Here is a 13,221-nt window from a genome sequence, read left to right on the forward strand (position 1 = left end):
GAGGACCAGGTGGGCACGCTCCACTCGGCCATCAGGCACTGAGCACCTACTATGTGCTAAACAAAGCAAAGTGTCTGCTTTCGAGGTTTTCACACCCCGGAGGGAGAAGGGGGCGCTATTGAGATGGGGCTTTCCAGGGGTGTCCCTGTGATGACAGTGGAGCAGAGGGCCAGAGAGGAACCATGAGCCCTGGGCATGGGGACGCTGGAGGAGATGCTAGGAGGAACCAGCAGGGGTTCTGGTGCAAAGACCTGAGGCGGGGGCCTCCTAGTGGGCCCAAGAACCAGAAGGGGCAATGGTAGCTGGAAGAGGGGCGAGCGAGGGCGGAACATGAGTCAGAGGCTCGGGGATCTGGCTGCTGCTCAAGTGAGACAGGCGTCTTCGGAGGGCTCTGAGCAGAGGGGAACATTACGTACTTCATGCTTCACGAGCATCTATCTAGGGGCAGCTGTTCTCAAAAAGGGTGATTGTGTGTCCCCCCCGAGGACGTCTGACAATGTCTAGAGATGCTTCTTGTCACAGAAAGGGGCTTCTAGTGGGTGAAGGCCAGGGATGCTGCTTGATGTCCTACGGTGCCCCTGCGGCAAAGGGTGGCCAAGCCCCAGGCGCTGGGCATGGTAGAGAACAGGCTGCAGGGGAATGCAAAAGCAAGGAGCCCAGTTAGCCTGCTGCAGGGTCCAGAAAAGAAACTGGTGGTTCGCCCCCGGGTGGCCAGGAGTCAGCCTGGAGATGACTCTGAAGGAACAGCCAACAGGGTTCCTGGAGGTGGGACGGGAGGGGAAGGGAGGAGCCCAGGCCAATATCCGGTTTTATGATCAGAGCAAAGAAAGAACAGAGATGCATTTACCTGCCAACAATATTACTTGAGCACCTACTATGTGCCAGACACTATTTTCGGTGTCAGGGACATAGTAAAAAGGGATAAAAAATCACTGTCCTCGCCGGTACTTAGACTTGAGTGGGAAGGAAACTGACCGATGAGCCAACAAATTAGTAACAGTACCTTCAGGTAGCAAGGAGCCCTCAGCTTATAATGAAAGGGGGCCATTAGATAGGGAGGGGATTGCTTTATGCGGGGCAGTCGGGGAGCTCTCTGAAAAGCTGAGGTCTGAACTAAAGTCAGCCATGAGATCTGGGATGAAAACCCCAGGCAGAGGGTGTGGCTAATGCGAAGGCCGGAGGGGGGAATGGGATGCACGTTTGCAGAGCCGAAGGAGACCAGTGTGGCGGGAGCGAGAGGCAGAGAACACTGGACAGAGAGGCAGGGTGCAAACTCGAGGGTCCCCAGATTTCACCTCCATTGTAAGGGGCTGCCGTTCAAAGGCTTAACAAGGGAATAGATTCAGCTGATCACACCTTCCAAAGACGTCTCCTGGCTGCGTGGGGGAAGGGACACTGGGGAAGTGGGGAGACCCCCAGGGAGGCTGAGCAGATGTCAGGAGAGGGAATTCCCTCTTGGAAGCAGAACTGAGAGAGCTGATCTCGTATAATATAAGAAAATGAAAAGCTGATTGCTGGCCTGGGCCGCCTCTGCACCCTTGCTGGGGTCATGAGGCAGGATGCAGGCAGCGACCATCGCGAGCCACTCCAGGTGTGCTCACAGGGAGCAGGGGCTCAAAAGGCCTGTGGCCCGGGTGCCGGGCCCTGCCCTGGCCACTATACTCCAGTCACCCCAATAGCCATGGTGATTCGGTGGGACATCCCCAGAGCTACGCTGTCAGGCAGGCTCAGATTAGGATCCTGGCCCCCCAGCCAAGTGCTCCAGATCCCTCCTATGTAAAAATGGAAACAGGAACAGTTCCTGCCTCATAGAGCTGAGCACATGCCTGGCCCAGAGCAGGTGCCCAGGAAATTATAGCAACGATCACCTGTCTGCACAGGTGCTGAGATTCCATGTAGTGAAATGTGTGCCCTGCCCAGCCCCCTGTCAGTCAAGAAAGAAGGTCAGCAGAAGGGGTCCGATGGGAAGGGGTCAGTGGGTCTGTGACCCTAGAGCCAGGACGCCTGGGTCAGGTCCTCTTTGTGGGCTCTCGTGTCCGTTTCCAAAGCCACTGCTCTCACTTTTCTTATTCTGGACACTGAGGCAGTGGTTCTCAGAGGACAATCCCCAGACCTGCAGCACCAGCACTGCCTGGGAGGCAGGGCAGTGTCCCGGCCGTGTGGCCTGTGCAGTCACACCGGGTCCAGCCCTCACAATGGCCCTAGCTTGGTTTTACGCTTTGCTATCCCCATCTCAAAATTCTTAATTTGAGCAAGGGTCCTGCAAACTGTAGCCAGGCCAGCCTGGAGCTCATTAGAGATGCAGACTCCAGAGCCCCCTCTGAGGGTGGGGCCCAGCCAGCTGTGTTCAATAAGGGAGACCCGTCCCCTGCGGTGAGCAAGCAGCGAGGCCCCTTCCCTGCAGCCCAGGGAAGCCTTGTGGAACTTCCCAGGTGGAGTAAAGCCATGGCCGGCCTGCGGGAGGGATGGGACCACCAGTCCCAAGCTTTCTGCCCCCAGCCCAGGCCTCCCCTCTGCTGACCCTGAGAGGTGTCCCTCAGAGGCTAACTTAGCAGGGGGCTAATGATGCCTCCCTCGCTTGCAAAGGCCCCTCCAAGCCCAGTAACTGACTTCATATCTATAATTTTGTAATATTTTCTTAAGGAGGACCACCAAGTTGTATGAGCTTCAGGCCCCAGAAGCCTGGACCCGCTACCGTCCAGAGAGGCAGGCGAGGCTGAATAACTATGACAGTGCTTCTCAGACTCCCCAGGAGGGAGGTTAAAATCCAGATGGCTGGGCCTCACCCTCAGAGTCAAGTCATCAGGTCTGGGCAGGGCCTGGGAATGTGCATTTCTAACCTCTCAGGTGATGCTTATCTGGGCCCACCTGTGCTGATCCTGGCACACCTGTGCTGATCCTCGAGAAAGCATGTGCAGCCCTACCCCCTGGAGGGGGGGCCTCCTGGGGGAGCCTAAGGCCCACACTTTGAGAACCGCTGCTCTGTAGCTGCTCCCTCACCCACCAAACACCCATGACTTTTGCCTCCAAGGGACTAACCCTGTGTGCCCACCCCCTCCAGGAAGCCCTCCTTGACCTCCCAGGCTGGGATCCAGGCCAATTCTTCAGGCAGGCCTATCCCTTTCTCATTCTGAAGCTATATTGTAGTGGTCGGTCACTATCAGCTGCCCCCGGCAGACCGTGAGAAGCTGTCCTTTACCTGGACTTTCCCGTCCCCACCTCTCCACCTGTGTCTCCCCTGAACTCAGGAAGTCACCTGGAGGGGGAGGTGACTACACTTGCGGACTAAGAGGAGCCCATTCCCCTCTCCTTCAACCAGCCAGGCCCCTTCCTGCCCCCAGGAGGTTCTGCCCACGGAGTCACAGGAGTCCCTCCTCAGGCTCCCCAGGAGGCCTCCCCCTCCAGGTGACTTCCTGAGCTCAGGGGGGAGGGAGACCCCGGTGTGCCAGGAGCTGGGGACCTACACATCCGCGTCTCCAGGTTGAGTTATTACCAGGGAGGTGGCGGCTGCTCCCAGCACAGCAGTCTCTGGAGCTGCTTCCTAATTAGGTCACAGCCAGCAGAGGGGACAAAGGGATGGAGGGTGTGGGTGTGGGGTGTAGCTTTCCTTTCTGCACACCCATCCTCTCTCCAAGAATACAGCCCAGAGCGTGGAGGTTGTGGTTTAAAAATTCTTCAACCAGCGCTTGGCTTCTGGCACCCCCTCCCCCGCCCAGCGAGTCTGTCTGTCCCTGCATCACTCAGAGGTGCCGGGCCTCCTCCTCATCTTGCCCTGTCCCCCGGGCCGTCCAGCCCTCCTCCCCTGGGCCCTGGTGCCTCTGCCCCTCCCCCCTGCTCAGCTTCCCTTAGATAACCCCTCTTCTCCCTACTCCCCAGCAGTCAGCTGAATCCCTGGAGCTGAGGGAAACCTCAGAGGCTGGGTCACCGGGGACTTGGACAGATATCTGCAGTTCCCGGGGCTGCCCCAGCCCGCCCATGTTCACCCTACAGAGAGAGGGGAGAAGGGGGCCACTCACCTCTCTGGCTTCCAGAGACCTCCTCCTGGCTTGTAGGAAACCGGGAAAGACCCAGCGTGAGGGGCTGGCGGCGCCTGGGCTTTAAGGCGGCTGATTAATATGCTCCACAGCTGACGACCCTCAGGCAAACTGGGCCCAGGGCGGAGCCTCATCTCCACCCCGTGTCGGTTCACCCCAGCCACCTGGGAAACATTCCTGGTCCCACCCAGACCCACTGAGTCATAGCCGCTGGGGGTGAGGCCTGGGGTCCGCATTTTCACAAGCAATGCCCAGTACACACACAGGGAGCTCTGAGGAGGGTGCTCTAGGACCTCGATCCGTCTGTGTGCATCTTCAGGCTTTTTATTACTGGGGACCTGAGGGTCTTCAGCTGGGTGAGTTTTCTTCTTTCTTCAGGTTTATTTACTTGCATTCTCTTAATGAGCAAGGAAGGGAAATGTTCAGCTCTTACTATGAGCCAGGCTCTGCAAAGACCAGGAAACAACGCTTTATTATCACAAAGCACTTCTTTAAGAAGCTCTTTGCCTCTGTTTACTCACGTCTTACATGCCCATCAAGGGAATGTGGAACCTACAGCAATTTATAAAGTTCAAGGCCTGCATCCACCATTTGCTGTGTGGCCTTAGAAAACTTACCCAACTTCTCTGAGCCTTCCTTCCCTCATCTGTAGGATGGAGTGAATAACAATATTTGTCTATCTCAAGGAGCATAGTATTAAATGAGATAATCCCTATTATGAACTCATAAAATATCAGCTATTTCATTAACAAACATTTATCAAGCACCCTCGTGTGAGTCAAATCTTTTGCTAAGATCTGGGGATTAAAAAAATATTTAAGGTGAAATGGTCTTTACTCTTAAGTAACTCAGTCTAACAGGCAGTTCTCTGTGACACTAGCTGGGTGTCCTGCAATTCAACTCTGACAGTACTCAGAGTGCAGACCTCTTGGGTTAAAGGCTCCATCCCACTAGACTGCTCCATCCCAGGAGATTGCCCCCATCCCAGTAAACTGCCCCCCATCCCACCAGACTGCCAATTGCAAGTAGCAGGTCCCCATATTACCCACAACTCTCTCTGACTTGGCCATGAATTGGAGGTTCCTACGATCCCCTCCTCGGATGTGATCATTTGCTAGAACAGATCGCAGAACTCCAACAGCAGGTGAGGGGGCATCAGGAACACAGCCCCTTGGAAAGCTGAGAGGTGCTGGAGTGTGTAGGGACCAGATCTGTGTGACCCTGTGACCCCCACAAAGCTTCCTCTCCTTCTGCTGAGTCGGAGGGTCGCTGAGGGCACTGGCGTCACAGTCAGGCATCCCAGCTGTGTGACCTTGGGTACTCGTGGATCCTCTAAGTCTCTTCTGAAAAATGGTGCAACAGTTTTGGGCTGCAAATAAAAGAATGGCCGGCATGGCTCAGCAGTTGAGCACCAACCTATGATCCAGGAGATCCTGGTTCGATTCCCAGTCAGGGCACTTGCCCGGGTTGCGGGCTCGATTCCCAGTGGGGGCCTTGTAGGAGGCAGTCGATCAACGACTCTCGTCATTGATGTTTCTCTCTCTCTCTCTTCCTCTCCCTGAAATCAATAAAGATATATTTAAAAAAAAAAAAAGTGGCCCAAATTGCCTGGCCGGAGTGGCTCGGTAGGTTGAGCGTCATCCTGTGCATGGAAAGGTTGCAGGCTCAATTCCTGGTCGGGGCACATATCTGGGTTTTGGGTTTGGTCGCTCGCCTGGTTGGTGCACAGAAGGCAACCAATCGATGTGTCTCTCTCACATCGATGTTTCTCTCTCTCTCCCTTCCACTCTCTCTGAAAAGCAAGGGGAAAAAAATATCCTTGGGTGAGGATTTTTTTAAAAAGTAAAAAAAAAAAAGAAAGATACATGAATGTCTGACATTTGGGAAACATTGATCTAGGCAGCACCGTCCAAGGGAAGGTTCTGCAGTGACGGAAATGTTCAATTCTATGACGTCGGACATGCAGCCAGTGTGGCCACTGAGAGCACCTGAGATGCGGCTATCGTGACTGAGGAACTCTAATTTTAATTTAACTTCATTTACACTTTATTATATAAGACATGCAGTTCCAGGGTGATAACCATGACTGACAGAGGGCAATAGTGCTATGATAGATTATTAATGTCTGCCATGGGTGCGGGAGGGGAGGTGGTGGAGAGAGTGCCATTTGCTGCTCATTGCTCCACTATGTTTTCTTATAGGGTCTTCATAGCCCTAACACTCCAGAATTATATACTCTTCCCTAAACCTGCGGTAGAACTTAGTACCTACTTAATAACCTCTGCAGCCCAGGATGCAGTGGAAATGTTTGTCTCGGGCCCCTGTGTTCCTTTTAAAACCTCCTGCCATCCGCTCCTTTCCTAATGAAAGTAGAGACTATTGATTAAAGAGATTCACTTGGAGGTATTTACCCGTATCTACACGCATTTGTCCCAAAACGAAAGACTTCAGGCTTGTGAGATGTGAGTCACCTTCTCTTTTGCTCAAGAATGACATTGAAAAGCCATCTCTTTAGAGGCAAGGGCTCATTACCAACGGAAAAGGGAAGGACCCCTTCTGTCTAATGGGTGGCTAACAGTGGGATGCTGGAAATAACCTCTCGTGACGTGACCGCAGAGGAGGGGCAGGCCTTCCAGCTTCAGCTGTCCCCGAGGGGAGACTGCGGGTTCGAGCCGGCGCGGGCGGGGGGCTGAGCGGAGCGCCCTCCCCTCCGGGGAGACGTGAATGTCAGGGAGGCAGGCAGCCTGCCCACAGGCCTCCCCCGCGCCCTGCCAGCAGGGGGGACGGTCCAGGGGCTGACCCTGGCTGCCACTTTAGACAGCTTTGTAATTATTCTTCGACTCAGCAGCGACCTTTGATCTTCTCATTTGGGAGCGGGTGTGTTTTAGATGTGCCTTTTGTCCTAGCCTGATACCCTAATCATCGCTTCGTTTTATTTTCTCCACCGGTTATCATTCAGAGCACGACCCTGGGCCGGCAGGGCCAACTTGGTTTCTCTTTCCTTCTGCTTTTTCCTGTTGTTGAATTACCTTGAATAAGCCCCATCACCTCTCTGACCCCAGTTTCCCATTTGTGAAATAAAATATTTTGGATGCATCATAAACATTGGTGACGTAAGTCTGGACTCAGTTCACCACATTTCTGTCACCTGCCTTCCTCCAAGTCCTGCTCCTCTGTCATAATTAGGACCACGGCCTAACACTGCAGGCATCCCAGCGTGGCCCGCTCTCATGACCTCATCCAAACCTAATCACCTCTCAAAAGCCCCACCCCAAGACCTTCACATTTGGGGTTAAGGCGCCAACATATGGATTTGGGGGGATAAACATGCAGCCCACAGCAGGACACTACAGATTTCCTTTCCATGTCCAGGAATCTCTTGGAACTCAATTGCCAGATCAACCCATCTGGCTGTCCTCAGATGAAAGACGTCAATAAAGAGAAATGCCGTTAGGATATCAAATAGCTTCAAATGAACCAGGGCATCAATTCACAAGCTGTAAATAGAATAGATTTTGAAAACTGTAATAAAAGTGTCTATTCTATTTGTCAGAATAAAAGCCACCCAAGTGGTGACCTCCTGACATAATAGAGGTGCCCGGGATTTTCATCTTCTCGTGCTCAAGGAAGGCAAGGAGGCTCCCTGGGGCCAGCTGCATAATGACGGGGGGTCTGGGTCAGACATCCGAGCCCGTGGGCTTTACTTAACAGGCCTTCAGAGCATGGAGTCCATCTCGCTGCTCTAGCCCTGGACCTGAAAGAGGGCCTGGTGATTAGTAGGTGCTCAGTGAATATTTGCAGAGCTAATTGAGAGTCACAAATGTGTATCTGTGAAGTGTTGGCTGGCTCCCCCAAATAGCATGGTCTGAATTTCTGGCTTCCTTCCTGAGTCTGTGCTGTCCTGGTCAGCAGGGGAGCGTTCCTCCCTTGCCTTGCCTAGGATCCCCTCGCCCAGCCCCAGCTCTGGCTTAGGGGAGCATGTTGCAGAGGTGGAGTGGAGAAGATAATAGGAGTTGAGAGCAACATATGGGATGGTGTATTAGTCAGGGCTCCTCTGGTTTGCAAACAACAGAAAACAGGCTTAAGCAAGGAAGGAAAGGTGTTGGTTCATTTCCTTGAGCAGCCAGGCTTCAGGTATGGCTGGACCCTGGAGCTTATTTTGGGTCCTTAACTCTTCTTTCTTGTTCTCTCCCACAACCCCACTTCCTTGCTCTCCTTTCCTCTCCTTCACTCCCAGCTAGGTTCTCTCCTAGGTGGGATCCCCTGCAGAAAGAGATCTCTCCTCATATTTCCAGCAAGAGTCCTGGGATTGTCTGACCTGGGCCACGAGGCCTTCTCTGCACCCTGGCACCAGAACCGTGGCACTCCAGTATGTCACATGCACTCCTACTTCCACCGCGGCAAAACCCAGGAACGGGACCAACCCCACCTAAACAACAGACTACAGTAGGGGAGAGGAGGCCCCCCAAATAAAATCAGAAGGTGCAATGGATCCTACACAGGTATAAGCAACAGATGCTGGTGACATGAGGTGGTCCACATGGCCACCGAGTCACCCTGGATGAAGGTTAGATGTGGGGTGGGCAGGAAGACTGCGAATAAGCCCTCCCTGAAAGATGGATGGGTTGAAGGATTTGCAGAATGGATATATGAGGGAGCGAAAGGCAGTGGAGGACATCTGGGATAACTGGGAGCAAACCAGCCTCATTTAGGGGAACTGGGGTCAGTGGAATTGGGGGAGGGGACTGCTTACACTCAGAGGGACCTGTGGGCAAAGCAAGGTCCTGCCTGGTCGGCCAAACCGGGAAGGATGGGGAGAGTAAGTGCTCAGAGACAAGGCTGAGAAGACGGGGGGGGGGGGGGGGGATTGACCCAGGGAGGCGGGCCAAGAAGGCAGCGTCATTGGAGCAACTGAGAAAACGTGAAATGTGCCTCCTCTGTCCTCTGATGGCACGTGGCTTCTCCCTCACGGATTTCCTGGAACCCAAGATGTGGAACCAGAAAGCCCGGTTGCCAGACCGACTTTCTCACACTGTAATTAACCGTGTTAAAAGTCTTTACTGCTCCAAAGCTCCGTGGAATCCTGCCACTGGGGGATTCAAATTATTCCCCTGCTTTCCCCCCTTTTTAAACAAAAGCATATTGTGAAATTTATCGGTATCAATTAATATTTGTATCTGCTCCAATCCTTTAGATATTGAACCATTTTCCTTTCAGCTGGGTTTGATTTCAAGACAATAAGTGGTACCCAGGGGCACGATTGCATTGGTGGTTAAATCCGAATGGCTGATGCTTAGGAAAATCCATCCCAGTGCAGGCTACCAGCTTTAGAGCCCGGGAAGAACCCGCTGCAGCCAAGGCCAGCGGGGTGTCCGGGACAGAGGGAAGCAGAGGTGAGGGCCTCATTTCTAGTTCTCCGGAACCTGCTGTGATCACCTTCAGAAAAGCCCACCGGGCACCGAAAGGCTGTCGCAGTGATCAGCCCTGCTGGGGACATGCTGCTGAACTGTCTACACAACACCAGAAAGCTTGCTCCCTGAGATGATAATTAGAGCATCTCGGTGGGAGAGCCGGTTCATAAAGACGCGCCCTATGAAATCGCTCCATCCACACAAACAAGCAGACGGGGCGCCGTGGCCAGGAGGGCAGGGGCTGCCGCTAATCAGACATGACATCCGCATTTATCCTCTGCTGGCCAATTAAGTCGGGGCGAGTAAATAAAGCTAATGAAACTCCCTTTTCATCTGCGCCAGGAGCTGCGGGCCCCCGTAGGTGTGGAAGGCTGCCCCAGAAACGCCTCTGCTGGAAATCCGGGAATGTGTGACTTTATGGCTAGAGTTCCTTGGAGAGAGAGAAAAAAACCCACTTAACTAAATTGAATAATTAAATAGATAAAACTTGGTTCCATTTGTCAGGAGACACAATTTTGGAATGGAAAGAATTTGCTTCCCAGTCTGACTCCAAGATGGGTGGAGGGGCCTCCACGTTGGCTGGGGGACAAGCTGGTGCCCTGCTTGGTAACACGGTCAACCCTGTTCAGCTCAGGGGGCCTGTGCGTGTTCCCACCCCGTCCACTGCGGGAGGCTGCAGGTTTGCCCTAGTGCCAGGCCCTGGGTTCTAGAACCACACAGCCTGGGTTTGAATCCCAGCTCTGCCACTTGCAAGCTGTGTGATCTTGGGTAAGATCACGCACTGTCTCTGTGCCTCGGTGTCCTCATCTGTGAAATGGGGATAATAAAAGTACTTATTCGGTTGGGGCTTTTCATACATGTGAAGCACTTAGAAGAGTGACTGGCCTTTCATCTGACTTCCTGCGTGGCTCAGCTGTCCTCTCCTTTATTGACCAGAGGGCAGTTTCTTCTGTCCTTTTGAGGCTGAATTATAAAAATACCAACTGCTGCTTTGCTATTCATTGCACCCTCCTTCTCGTGTCCCTTCCCCTGTTGCCATGCCCATTCTCGGGGCCTTTTGCAATTCTCACCAATGATGTTATCCTAGGAACTCAGGAATATAAACCTATTTTGAAGGAGCCAATGTGGAGGACTCGACACATGAGGAGTTGGGGGACAGTGAGCCCCTCGTGATGTACTGTGGGGATCTGTGCTGAGAGATGAGGGTGGGGAATCAAACATGTAATGTGTGATGACAGTCAGCAGCATCATTATTACTGCACCTAACACTGCTAATGCATTAAGGAATAAGCTCATTAACAAAGGAAGGAAGGCAGATCCCCAAGATGACTTATCACCCTCCCACTACTGCCCTTTTACTCTTCTTTTTATTACTAACAAATACTAAAATAAATACTCTATTTCTAAAACTATGTGGTACTAGGGTCAAGAGTTAAATAGACAACTCTGATCTGCCTAACACTGTAATTTCTTGTAATCATAATAGCAATGAGATCCAGGGAGGCAAAAGAATTGTCAGTAATGACTCAGTGCTGCTCTCAATATTACAATAAAGGCTTGACTTAAAAAAACACCAAAAAAAAAAAGAGAAAGAAGCTCATTTAAACCTTATAGGGTAGGTACTATATTGTACCCATTTTATAGATAAAGAAACCAAGTCCCCCAAACAGGACACTACCTGCCCAAGGCAACAGTTATTGAGTGACAGACCAGGGCTCAATCCTAGATGAGCTCTGTCCTGTTAGCAACTTTTCCTCCTCTACTCCCTCCCTTCCTCCCTCCTTCCCTGGCTGGGAAGGGGCAAGACATGCCAGAGGCAGGGAGACCGGTTCGGAGGCTGCAGCAATGGCTCGGTGGCCTGGATGATGGCCATGGCTATGGGGATGGCATTTACTGGGTGCCCACTGTGTGCTTGGCATGGGGCCGACGGCTCAGCTGGCACTGTCTCTCCCCCCTCACCCAGGCACCATGATCACCCTCGTTTCGAGGACATAAAGGTCTGCAGAGGTTACAAGCTCGCCCCCAGCCTGGTGGCCACAGTGGCCCAGATGGGATTCGGGTTCAGAGTCTGGATTGGAGCTCCCGCTGTAACCACTGCGCCGAGGGTCCGGGGCCCTGAGGTATTCGCAGCGGTGAGAGCTCAGAGGAAGCCAGATGGTCACCAGTTCTGTGCAGATGGTGGCATCCGCCTGACAAGACGAAAGTGAACTGTTCACGAGTCCGGAAAGGCCCACGTGCTGCACGGTGAGGCCCAGGCACAGGGGCCCCGAGAAGTGCAGGCGCAGGAAGCGGAGTCCGCCTGCCGGTCGGTCAGCCCGGGGTCCGTCCACCCTCTTGCTGTTACCGCCCTTCCCGCCCTCTTATTCCCGTCTCAAGGTCAAGGCTGTGCTCCAAACGTGCGGGTTCATCTCTTTCCCCTTCCAATGCCCACGTCCCATCAGTTACCCCCTTTCTGTGCCCACTTTACCATGGTTCCCTTGATCGCTTCGTCCTTCTGTTCACAGGTTCAACCCCCACTTTTCTCCGCTTCTTAACTCCCCTCCCAGGTTCCCTGGAAAAACTGGTCCTTGCCTATTTATTCCCCTTTCTTTCCTGCTCATTCCGTCAGCGACCTGCAGTGTGGCCTCCGGAACCCAGTGAGGCGCTCTCACAACCACAGCCGGTCCTGGCCCTCCTCCCGCCTGGCTTTTTTCTTTTACTTGTGGCATCTGTTGGATTGTATGGTTGGCATTTCTGGTTTTGGCCAATGAGACCTGTCGAGGATGTGTTGGGGGGTCTGGGAGATCATTTTCTCTTGGAAACAGCAACTCTGGAGATGAAGATTCTCCCCTCCCCCCCACCAGCCTTTTCTTCCTGTCTTTGAACATGGTTTTGTGAGGACCTGATGCTTGGAGCTGGGCAGCCCTTCTGCTCACAGGAATCAGGGGACGTCAACATGTTGAGCTGCTGGAGCATCCTGGAGACGGGGGCTGCAGGACTCGGGACCGACCCTGTGCGAGGGAAAGGCTCCCCTACTTGGGAGGCCGCGTCTGACCTGAGGGTGCGACTATCCACCTGACAGAGTGTGTGCCCTTTACCGATGAGCACACTAAGGTGCAGACAGGTTGGGAAATGTCACCAGAGAACCCAGGGTCACAGTGAAACCGGACAGCATGGACTGAAACCCGGGTGTGACCCCGGAGGCGCAGGAGCTCTGGACACAGCATGAAACGCGACAGAAAGCCTCCTTTTGAAAACACTGCCCTTTCCCAAGCTGCATAAATTCCTTTAAAAAAATTATTTTTAAACAACTCAATGAGATACACTTTATGTCAAATAAACTAAGCTGCACTTATTGAAAATGCTCAATTAAATGAATTTTGGCAGATTATACACCTGTGAACAACTACACAAAAGGACGCAGAGTACCTCTGTCACCCCAAGTCTCCCTGAACCCCCTTTTCAGGCCATCCTTCCTCCACCCCTGTTGCCAGGCAACCACTGACCTGCCTCCTGTCACTATAGATTAGTCTGCATTTTCTAGACCTTTATGCAAATAGAACTGGCTTAAATGTCTGGAAAGAAGTGAGACTTCTTTCACTGCGATTCATCCGCGTCGTTGCGTTTACCAAGTGCCTTCCTTTGTAACGCTGAGAGGTATCCCAGCGTATGACGCACCATCTTCTGCTTATCCATTCAGTTATTGATGGGCATTTGGCTTGTTCCTAGTGGACATATGTTTACATTTTTCTTGAGTAAATCCTTACTCAAGAATGGAATTACTGGGTCACATGGTG

This window comes from Miniopterus schreibersii (genome assembly GCF_964146895.1).
Source record: "Miniopterus schreibersii genome assembly, chromosome: 3".
In the NCBI taxonomy this organism is placed as follows: domain Eukaryota; kingdom Metazoa; phylum Chordata; class Mammalia; order Chiroptera; family Miniopteridae; genus Miniopterus; species Miniopterus schreibersii.